Source organism: Bos indicus, chromosome 6 (assembly GCF_029378745.1).
Source record: "Bos indicus isolate NIAB-ARS_2022 breed Sahiwal x Tharparkar chromosome 6, NIAB-ARS_B.indTharparkar_mat_pri_1.0, whole genome shotgun sequence".
NCBI lineage: Eukaryota > Metazoa > Chordata > Mammalia > Artiodactyla > Bovidae > Bos > Bos indicus.
The window spans coordinates 74468346-74480479 of NC_091765.1; positions in this window are offsets into that span (position 1 = coordinate 74468346).

Below are 12134 nucleotides of genomic sequence, written 5' to 3' on the forward strand. Positions count from 1 at the left end.
AGGTCTCTCGCATTGTAGACAGATGCTTTACCGTCTGAGCCACTAGGGAAGTCCGTTAGAAGCATTAAGAGTATTTTAATAATACTCTTATTATTTAATCATAAGTGGGGTAAAGCAATGTTGCCTACAAGGGGGCAGGGTCCTGGTTGTAGGAGTTAGTAAGTAGCTTAAGAACATGATAAGGGGCAACAGACCAGATGTTCCATAAAAGTGGAGTGGTGATTTGATCCAGGGGTATGTTTGTAACTTTAGGAGAAGCGTGTTAAGGGTTTGCGCAAACAGTCTGCAGGGCTAACTTCCAAAGTGGCAAATATTATCCCTGGAAGCCCAGTTGCCCTTGAAGGGATGACATCAACAGATGGACTTCTAACAAGCATTGTGTGCCTGTCACCTGCCCTAGCAGGTTCACTGAGAGATGCTGTTATTGAACAGTTGTAGGAAACATGGAAGATGAAGGCCTGAATATCTAGAGAAATTGGATATTATACAGTATTTCTCTCCCGAGGGCCAGCTATTTTCTGGTTGTCCCTCTGGAAGATTATAGGGGCAACATTGTGGGCCCAACAAGGCTTAGGAAAAGAGCATGAAACAGGAGGGAAGGGAGCAGGGCACAACTTTTGAAAGAATGACATTGCCCAAGGGCATAACATAAACCAATTAAAATCAAATGGGTCCAAGATGATATGTCAAATTCAACTAAACCTTGATCCTCAATCTGTAAACTAAATGACACACCTAGAGGTGCCAGGACAGTTCCAAGGCACTGTCAAAAGACTGAGAAGTGGAGTGGGTGGTTCCCCAATTGTTGGAATGATCCTCCTCATTAGCATATGAAATTACCCAGCTAGGGAAAACTAACCTCACCACATTCCATGGCCCATGCACTCCCCTCTGTGATGGCCCACACTTTCTTGAAGTCTGCCTCTCTTTGAATCTAAACAAATCCACCTCTTACCTATTGCTGTGTCTCTCACTGAATTTTTGCAATAAGACATCAAAAGCCTGAGCTTCATTAGGCCTGAAGTCAGGCACTGTGGGCTTTGGCAGGGCTCAAGTTCTGGGAGAGAGAAGGTGAAGGATGGGAGGAAAAAGCAGTGGGAAAAACATTCCCAGGAATCCCCTTCATAACCTGCCAGAAAATCTGCTAAATACCTGACCTGTGTTCACAGTTTTCGTTGGCCTGATCGTTGGCACAAAGAAGATTAAGGTCAGAAGAACCCCCACCTGCTTGGGCAACAGCTACTAAGTAGCCCCTGCCAGAGTCCTTCAATTGCACCCACTGCTGCTCACCTGTTTGCCGGGAGTTCAGGAAACAAGAAACGAGAGATTGTAAAGGAATTAAGATTTTGTTAGCCATATGTCCTTTCAGTCATAGAAGAGAGGACATCCCACCTTAACCGGATGTCTTCTGGTATCTGAAACTGAGCCACATGAGCTTTCTGTCAAGTTTGTTTTTGCTGTCTCGGTTTCCAGCACGCTGGGCTTCCTGTCACTTCCACTGGGCTGGGTTTTCTTCGTGTTCATCTTCCACCATGGGAACTTTTGCACAGTTGGGCTTCTGTTGGGCTTGGCCTCTCCCTCATGGAGGCGGAGCCCAGGTTGTTTCAGCCAGGTTAAATCCGAGAAACAGCACCATATATGTCGAGGGAGTTTGTGATTTCCTTGGTTCTGTCTCACCACAGCAAAAATTTGAAGCGATGGATGGACCAGAGTTACAGCACAGTTTTATTTGTCAAGCAAAGGAAAATACATCCTTAGGCATGAAGGCCGACCCAAAAGAACCTGAAGAGAAGAGAGGCCAGAGGCCCAATTTTGGCTTCTCTTTTTATACGTTTTTTCTCCTCTCCTTGAGCCTGCCCTGTGTAAATTGGGCTAGCCAGGAGGGCTGTTTTTTTCACCTGAGGTTCTCAATCTGGTTTTCGGACCTTCCTTTATTCTATTTTTGCAGGCTTTTCCTTTCTTTGTCTTTTAGCCACCGCTATTTTGGACTCCTTTTTCTTATTCTAACTACCTAACAATTCCATTTAATGCACAATTAAGGAAATAATATAAGACATGCAAATTATAAAAATTCAAGAATTGCATAACTTCAAAGTCGATGAAAAAAGAATTTTGTTTTAGCCATGTCCAGGTGGCAGATCTACTTATTCCAGGAAAACACATATCTACAGCAACTTCAGTATCTTGACTACAATTTTTCTATTAAATGCACTGTTTTTTTTTTTTTTTTCTGAGTAATTTTCCATGCCTGTTGTGAGGTTATTTTACTCTTACCTATTTTTTACAATTTAAAATATCTTCACATCCTTCCTTAATGTTATCCAAGCATTCTTTATTTATTATTGTTAGCATCACTAATAAAAATTATTCCTAAAATCATTAGATATGACAAAATCTGCCAAAAATTTTTAAAAGCTCAAATAAATAATGTGCCACACTCTGAGATTAATTTGGAATTGGATACTTTACAAAATGTTGAGGTAATGCAACATTTTTTAAAAAGGACATTACAGCAGAAATACTTATAATTTTAAAACCTATATGTAAGCAGGCAAGAATGTTTAAAAAATCTGGTAATATGGATGCAAGGTCCACACCATTATCAGCACAGAAATAGTGTGGATTCATGTGCTCTGGCGTATTTAATTCCCACATGCATACAGAAAGAATATGGACTCATACGCTCTCATATATTTCATTCCTCTGGAGAAAAATAAGCTTTGAATTATATAAATTTTGAATTGCAAGACTTCTTCAAGTATATTTCTTTAGCACAAAATGCAAATATTCTCTCTTCGATATTGTCAAAGTGTTAATTTTACATCATCCTCAAAGTGATACTGAAATCTACCAAAAATAAGTATATTTTAAGAATTAGTTTGTAAAAACCAACTAGAAATTAAGTTCTCCCTGTAGTTTGTTTTGGCTTTATAAAATTTTATAAAATACAGTTGGTTTAGTTGTTCTTAAAATCCTCAACAATTATTTATTACATCCTGCTTGATGTATGTTGCTGCTGCTGCTAAGTCACTTCAGTCTTGTCCGACTCTGTGCGACCCCATAGATGGCAGCCCACCAGGCTCCCCCGTCCCTGGTATTCTACAGGCAAGAACACTGGAGTGGGTTGCCATTTCCTTCTCCAATTTATGAAAGTGAAAAGTGAAAGTGAAGTCGCTCAGTCGCGTCAGACTTTTAGAGACCCCATAGACTGCAGCCCACCAGGAGCCTCCTCCACCCATGGAATTTTCCAGGCAAGAGTACTGGAGTGGGTTGCCATTTATGAATGGTTTATTATATAGGTTCAAATGCTATAAAGTAACTTACATAAATGATGTAGAAACATTAACTTGTGGATACTTCATACTGTTTTTTAAGTCAAATATGGAATTTCTAATGGTGTCAGTTTTATAGCAGTTTTTGTTTGGAGGTTTTGTGTTGTTTGTATCAAATATGTAGGTGGTCAAACTTCCCTAGAGAGGAATGTTTCTTTAAGGTGTTCCATGGAATGCTTAGAAATATGGATAATATGTATCACTTTTGTTGATATAAAATGTGCCAAGTGTGCTAAGATATTCAATTATTCAACATGATAGAGTAATTAAAATGTTTATTATGATTATTAGTGTCTCAGTTTTCATTTTTAGTCTTTTTCCTTCTTGTCACCTGTTCTAATCTATTCCTTTTATCCTACTTAGTTAATGTAAAATATTTTATATATTTTTTTAATCCTGAGAGAGAATTATTTAAACAATAAATTTCTCAATTAACAAGATGAAAAACAGTTTTCGCCTCTTCTCAATAACTTAAGCACTATGCCAAGACACATAGCATTTGCTCTTTGATTATAGCTTTGAAAGTTATAAAGAGAATTGAACAAATTCAATTAGCTGGAAATATATAGCTTTTCTTTCTGCATTGCCTTCTCCATTCTTTCTATTACCCTTCCTGTTTCCTATCTTCCTTTGGGATACTCTTAAAACAGTTCAAAATCTTTAACACAGATAAATGTTGTATCTTTATAGAAACACTTTGTACTGACTTGTGCTCAATTTTAGCAGTATTTTTCAACTTAAGAAATAAAACAGTGTTTATATTTAATGAAATAGCCATCAGAATAGAAGAAAAAAAAAACAAACAGATTATGTCTGTGAGGCATTAGAAAAAGCCAAACATCTTTAAAAGTTTGTGCTTCTGAGTTCAGACATGGCTCCATCTCAGCTCTTCCATTTTCCCTCTGTAGAAATTGGTGTGGGGCTTGGGAAAAGCAAACCAGTTCTTACCGCTGACTTTTTCCAACTCTGCAGAAGAAAGGGTTCAACTGGGAAGGAGAGTATTGATCCTCATTTCATCTGGGAGCTATATTTGGTCTGCTCTGGACCATGTATCTGGTTAGATAATGTAAGTGGGCTTCATCCAATTGTCTGAAAGTCTTAATAAGCAAAAACTGAGTTGCTTTTTTGTTTGTTTTTTGTTCTGAAGGAAGAGAAATTCTTTCTCTTGTTTGCAGCATTAGCTCCTGTCTGAAAGTTTCCAATCTACTGACATGTCCTTTGTCATTCTCCATAATCGCCTGATTCCTTGAAACAGATGTCTTTATTGTACATATAGACACAGATACGGATGTAGATGGGGCTTCTCAGGTGGCACTAATGGTCAAGAACCTGCCTGCCAATTCAGGAGACATAAGAGAAGTGGGTTTGATCCCTGGGTCGAGAAGACCCTCTGGAGGAGGGCAAAGCCACACACTCCAGTATTCTTGCCTGAAGAATCCCATGGACAGAAGAGCGTGGCAGGTTACAGTCCATAGGGTCGACAAGATTTGCACATGATTGAAGTGACAGCATGCACGGTTGTAGATGTAGATGTCACAGGTTCAGTTTCTCTGAAGAACCTTAACTAACGCAGTGTTATTTATGGTGCTCAGTAAAAGCATTCTTCTTTGTTAGAAAAATTACCTTCTTAATTTTTGCAATATACAAGGCATCATGTTTTTTAAGTAGAATGTAATCTTGTTAAAAGAATATAGTCACAAAACAGTACTGACACCTGTCTTAATATTTTTTCTCATAATACTAAGATTGCATGATTTGATTTTAACTACAGTGTATAATGATTCATATTATAACAATATGAGTCAAGTCTGTGCTTTCACTTATTTTTGATCTATAGTACTTCTCCCTTACCTCACAACTCTAATTTTACTATGCTTTAAATTTTGATTTAGGTTCTCTGACATTTCCACTAGTTATATTTGCCCAACAGTTATTAAAATCATTCCTTTACCTTGAAAAGGGAAAAATAATTGGTTTTATCTTATCTGTCAAATTTAATAATTTCATAGTGTTATCTGGAGGGCTAAGACTAAGGATTTTTTATTCTATGTTCCTGATCAGTAGGAATAATTGATGTCTTTATATCTGCCTTGAGTGTGAAAGAAAGGGAGTAGGGGAAAATATGGGACTTTGGGGAAACATCTGTATGGTTACGCTAGAAAAATCCTTATCACAAGCCCTGATCTCTCTTCTGAGCTCTAAACCTAGATCCGATTACTTGTATTTTTCCTTTTAAATGGCACTGCTATTCATATGGTGCTAGTGGTAAAGAACCTGCCTGCCAATGCAGGAGACATAAGAGACATGGGTTTGATCCCTGGATCAGGAAGATCTCCGGAGAAGGAAATGGCAATCCACTCCAGTATTCTTGCCTGGAGAATCCCATGGACAGAGGAACCTGGTGGGTTACAGTCTATATGATCATAAAGAAGTTGGATATGACTAAGTTGGACAGCAACTTAGCACCCTTTCCATTCTTCTAATCATCTAAACCAGAAAAGATACTCATCTTAAACTCCTTTTTTCTCTATTCCTTCATTCTAGTTGATACCAAGTCTTGAAAATTCTGCTTCCTAAATATTTATCTATCTTTCACACACAGCCTTGTGTCTGCTCTTATCACAGCACTTAGTTAAAGTTACTTTTTGACTCTTCCACCAAGCAATAAATCTCTTAAAACAGACATACACCTTTGTCTTTGCACAGGTAGTAGCTAAAACAGTGCATGATACTGAGCAAGTTAACAGTATGTTTGTTCAGTGTATGGGTGTCCTTTATAAAGCCTTTTCATCCCCATCAAGATTAAGTCTAATTTAATTTCCACCTATCTGTGTTCTTACTGCTGCTGCTGCTGCTAAGTTGCTTTAGTCATGTCTGACTCTGCGACCCCATAGATGGCAACCTACCAGGCTCCCCAATCCCTAGGGTTCTCTAGGCAAGAACACTGGAGTGGGTTGCCATTTCCTTCTCCAATGCATGAAAGTGAAAAGTGAAAGTGAAGTCGCTCAGTCGTGTCCGACCCTCAGTGACCCCATGGACTGCAGCATTCCAGGCTCCTCCGTCCATGGGATTTTCCAGGCAAGAGTACTGGAGTGGGGTGTCATTGCCTTCTTAGCTCTGTATTCTTACTTCCTCCTAAATACTTGCTATCAATACCAGGGACTGAGGAACTTTTTGGCACTTATTTGTTAGCATGACTGTCTCACACTAGAACATGTTAAATTATTTATAGAAACCACATCCCAATCATTTCTGTATCACTTATGCACAGCACCATTCGAGATTTTTATTCTCTCAACACAAGTCCACAGGAAAAAGGAACAATAATTTTCAAGGAAAGAAAGAATCAGGAAAGGTGTTTATGATCCAGATTCCAGATGCATTTGTAGGCACATAGAATGAATGCTTTTAATATTTATTGTTATCAACCTTACTCAGTGGTTCATGGGGTCGCAAAGAGTTGGACACAACTGAGCAACTGAACTGAACTGAAACTTACTCAGAATATATGCATGGGTATTCTGGATCAGAAATATTAGTTACCATTATTGAAGTGTATACATGTAGAAAACAAGCTTATGGTTACCAAGGGGAAAGGAGAGGAGGGATAAAGTGGGAGACTGGGATTGAAATAAACACACTACTATATATAAAATAGATAACTAATAAGAACCTGCTGAATCACAAAGAGGATTCTATTCAACATTCTGTAATGTCCTATATGGGAATGGAATTTTTAACAGAGTGGATATATATGATTATGCATAACTGACTCACTTTGCTATACAGCAGAAACTAACACAACATTATAAATCAACTATATTCCAATAACAATTTCTAAAAGATAGTTTAAAGTACTTATATAATTAAGCACAACAAAAATTTAAAGTTGGAAACAAGTTCCATTACTCCTATATTTAACACAATATGTAAGTTGTAATGAAAAACTAAATAGGACATCAATAACAAGATAGACAGGCAGATCTATGGGGTTAATTAGAAAACCCAGAAATAAATGCATGTGTGTATGCTAGTATGTTTTTAGCTTCTACATGGTAAGGAGAAGATGACTCAGTTAATAAATGATGCAAACCAACTATGTTTTAAGGGGAACTATGTGGCAGTATCATAGTATTATAGCAGCTCTTTTTTTTATTTTTTGGAAACTTTTAAAATTCTTGTAGATTCACTTGCAGTGTTAAGAAGTAGTATGGGGAGATCCCTATACACTTTATGGAGGTCCTCCCAAAGCAATATCTGGCAGAAGTATTGGAAAAAACACAACCAAGATATAGACTTTGATACATTCAAGATACAAAACATTTCCATCCCCACAGGATACCTCATACTGACATTTCATAGCCACATACCCACTTACCTCCCAAACTAAAAACCTTATTCCTTGACTGGTTAGATTTTGTTTGTATTTATTCATTGTGGAAAAAAATGAAAATTATTTGTGAGCTGAGCCTGCATGTAAATTACAGACAGAAGTTGATAAGGTAAAAGGAAAACTTAAAGAAAAGTTAAGTAGAGTTAAAAAGTTGTTTCAGATAAGATTTTAGAAAAAAATAGAGATTCTACAAATTGCCAACATTTGCTGAATCACTGAAAAAGCAAGAGAGTTAAAAAAAAAAAAACATCTATTTCTGCTTTATTGACTATGCTAAAGCCTTTGACTGTGTGGATCACAATAAACTGTGGAAAATTCTGAAAGAGATGGGAATACCAGACCACCTGACCTGACTCTTGAGAAACCTGTATGAAGGACAGGAAGCAACAGTTAGAACTGGACATGGAACAACAAACTGGTTCCAAATAGGAAAGGAGTACGTCAAGGCTGTATATTGTCACCCTGCTCATTTAACTTTTATGCAGAGTACATCATGAGAAATGCTGGGCTGGAAGAAGCACAGGCTAGTATCAAGATTGCCGGGAGAAATATCAATAACCTCAGATATGCAGATGGTGCCACCCTTATGGCAGAAAGTGAAGAGGAACTAAACAGCCTCTTGATGACAGTGAAAGAAGAGCGTGAAAAAGTTGGCTTAAAGCTCAACATTCAGAAAACGAAGATCATGGCATCCGGTCCCATCACTTCATGGCAAGCAGATGTGGAAACAGTGGCTGACTTTATTTTTCTGGGCTCCAAAATCATTGCAGATGGTGATTGCAGCCATGAAATTAGAAGACTCTTACTCCTTAAAAGGAAAGGAAACCTAGACAGGAAAGTAAACCTAGACAGCATATTAAAAAGCAGAGACATTACTTTACCAACAAAGATCCATCTAGTCAAGGCTGTGGTTTTTCCAGTAGTCGTGTATGGATGTGAGAGTTGTACTATAAAGAAAGCTGAGCACCAAAGAATTCATGCTTTGAACTGTGGTGTTGGAGAAGACTCTTGAGAGTCCCTTGGACTGCAAGGAGATCCAACCATTCTAAAGGAAATCAGTCCTGGGTGTTCATTGGAAGGACCGATGTTGAAGCTGAAACTCCAATATTTTGGCCACCTGATGTGAAGAGCTGACTCATTTGAAAAGACCTTGATGTTGGGAAAGATTGATGGCAGGAAGAGAAGGGGACGACAGAGGATGAGATGGTTAGATGGCATCACTGACTCAATGGACGTGAGTTTGGGTAAACTCTTAGAGTTGGTGATGGACAGGGAGGCCTAGCGTGCTGCGGTTCATGGGGTCGCAAGGAGTCTGACAAAACAGACTGAACTGAAATGAATAATCTATATCCATATACATGTATTTGTGCTCAGTCACTCAGTCATGTCTGACTTTTTGTGACCCCATGGACTGTTGCCCACCAGGCTCCTCTGTTCGTGAGTTTCTCCAGGCAAGAATACTGGAGTGGGTTGCTGTTTCCTTCTTCAGGAGATAGATTTGTACACACAGACATGCTGGCATACCTATATACATACATAAAGAGAGATACACATGCATATGTGTATGCATACATACATAACACACAAATAGATAATAGATATCCTTCCATGGTTTTATAAAATATGCATTTATTTTTGGCTGTGTTGGGTCTTAGTTGAAGCACACAGGATCTTTTTTATGGCACCTGGACTCTCTAATTACAGTCTGAGGGCTCAGTAATTGCAGCACTTAGTTGCCTCACAGTATGTAGGATCTTAGTTCTTGGGCCAGGGATTTTACTCAAGTCCCCTGCACTGGGAAACAGATTCTTAACCTCTGGAACACCAGGGAAGTCCCTCCCATGGCTTCTTTAAGTTATTGCCTCAAAGAATCACTTGGGAAGATGCACAAGGAATTAAGTAGATGTGGACAAATAGCATTGCATGTGTGTTTGCTCTGATGCATAAATTTTTTTGCAGTTAAATTTTTAGAGCACAGAAGCTTTAAGCTTACAATTGCTTTGTCAATCCTTATGTTTTAACTTGGTTAACAATAATACCATGAAAATTTAGAGAAATAAATTATAGTCTTTGGGGAAAAGGCCAGGGTTTACAGAAATACCTAAAATAAATCTTAAAGTTAACATTAAAAATGTGAGAGAATATTCTTCTCTGCTTTCATAATTTTACCTCTTGTCTGTTTCTGTTGACTTTCCTGGTGGCTGAAATGGTAAAGAATCAGCCTCCAATGCAGGAGACCCAGGTTCAATCCCTGGATTGGGAAGATTCCTTCTGTTATTCATTCTTTTCTTGTTTTCTTTTTAGTTTCTCTTTGAAAATCCAGACTGCAAAGGAATATATGTAAATCATCCCACTTATTTTTTTAAATGGAATACATATTAATTTTCAGTTAAAACTATAATATTTTAATAATAACACAACTATAAAATAACTGTACCTTCATCATTCACTGATAATATCACACATACATATATGTGTGTGTATATATATATATAACATTTTGTTTACTCTTCTGAGTCTGTTTTCAGATGTTGACATAATACTCTCGTATTATAATATCAAACACATACATACACACCTGTTCAAACACCTAGCTGGAAAGTAGATCTGACATACTGAACATGTAGGCAAGAACTCAAAGCTGTTCTCTTGTTTTAGAAATGCCTTCAAACTGATGTGCACAACATCCTCAAAAAAAAAAGTTTCGGAATCCATGACCTGTTCTTCAAATGTATGCTTGAAAGGAACTTATTCTGATGTGATATGTAAGTGCTACATTATATGAAGTCATGGAAAGATACCCCATCACAGACTCTAGAGCATAAGTGCAGTAAAAGAATTTATTTAACTTTTTTCACAGTCATCTTTGATTCTTATCTCTTTGATTCATACTCTTAAGATACAATTTGGTAATGGAAAAACTTAGTTTAAGTACATGTTTGATGTAATTTCCATTGTTAAGATATTGTGTAGGCTTTCTCCTGATGCATCCTTATCAATGAAAATGGTCAGCTCTTGAAGATGAGAGCAGATGCCCAAAATAGACCTTTCTGTGCAAAATCTATTTGCATACATTTTTGTGTTCAAAGCTACAGTACTTGCAGAAGTTTAGCAATGTCATTATCAATACTATTTCTCATAGTTTTGGGAAAGAAGAGATTTTGAAGATATATTTTTAACAATAATCTGGAAACCACATGGCACAGTTTTCTCCCCTGCACAGCACCCCAAGCATCCACATGCAGTCTGTCAATCAAAAACACCTGCAATCACTCTTACCTAGAGAAGGAAATATTCAAATTTGCAGATAAAAATATGGTTTAAAAAAGTATTTTTTATATTAACACAACTAAGAAGTGATGAAGCTAGGGGAAAAAAAATGTCTTTGCAAATTCAAGCAGCTATTCATTTCTCTACAACACAGGCAAAAACAAAATTCCATAGGAGTGATCTAAAGAGACAGTTGAGTGAGGACATGTGAGCTGGAACTGAAAATACCAAAGAAATCACAACTAATAATTTGACTGGAAAGGGGAGGGTGGATAGCTCATGTATAAATAAAACTTATCAATGCCATTGAACAGAATAATTGGAATATTGTCTGATCTTGAGTCTGATTTTTACTTCAGCCAAGAGAATTTAAATAAGAACTCTGTTTCTAGTTTGGACCTGCATATGAGCAACATTAATAGTACTCAGTTGCATAGATAACATCTGATATTCTATACAAGCTAGGGGCTGTATAGATAGCATTCTTCTAAACTATCTTTTCTTAAAGTACTGAGAAGATATATGCAATAACATCATTTGTTTCCTTTATATATCCATGAAATCTAAAGCCAATAATCATTTAATACATGCCAACCATGGGGCTATGTCTTGGTACAGAGGAGTGAACAAGACTTTATCCTTGTTGTCACTGAGCTATTGTTTGTGTGTTAGCATGTATATGTTTGTGCATACCAACATTCTCTCTGTTTACTGAGGGTGTGAAGAGAGGTGAAAATATGTAATTTTAAGTCAGAAAGGGAAAAATTATATAGAGAGAGTCATTTTTTTTCTGTTTAACTTGCAAGTTTTTATTATGACCTCTCATTAAGAGCTCATTAACCACATTCTTAATCTGGTTCTGTTTACTACTTTTTGCCTTCACAAATTCTCCTAAAGTTATAAAGAATAAAAACATATGAGTATGCATTGAAGATTATGGAGTCTTTACACAACAGTGGGGCCAATGTTTCAGTTGTCTGGCATCTCTCAGTATCTCATCCAGAACAGAATGACAGCAGTACAGCCTCTTGGTACTGGGAAGATATTTAAATGTTAGGCAAGTAAATGACATGACCACTAATGTCTTTAAAGGTAATTCTGTGGCCATGTGTCCTAGAGATTCATCAGATCGAAGAACG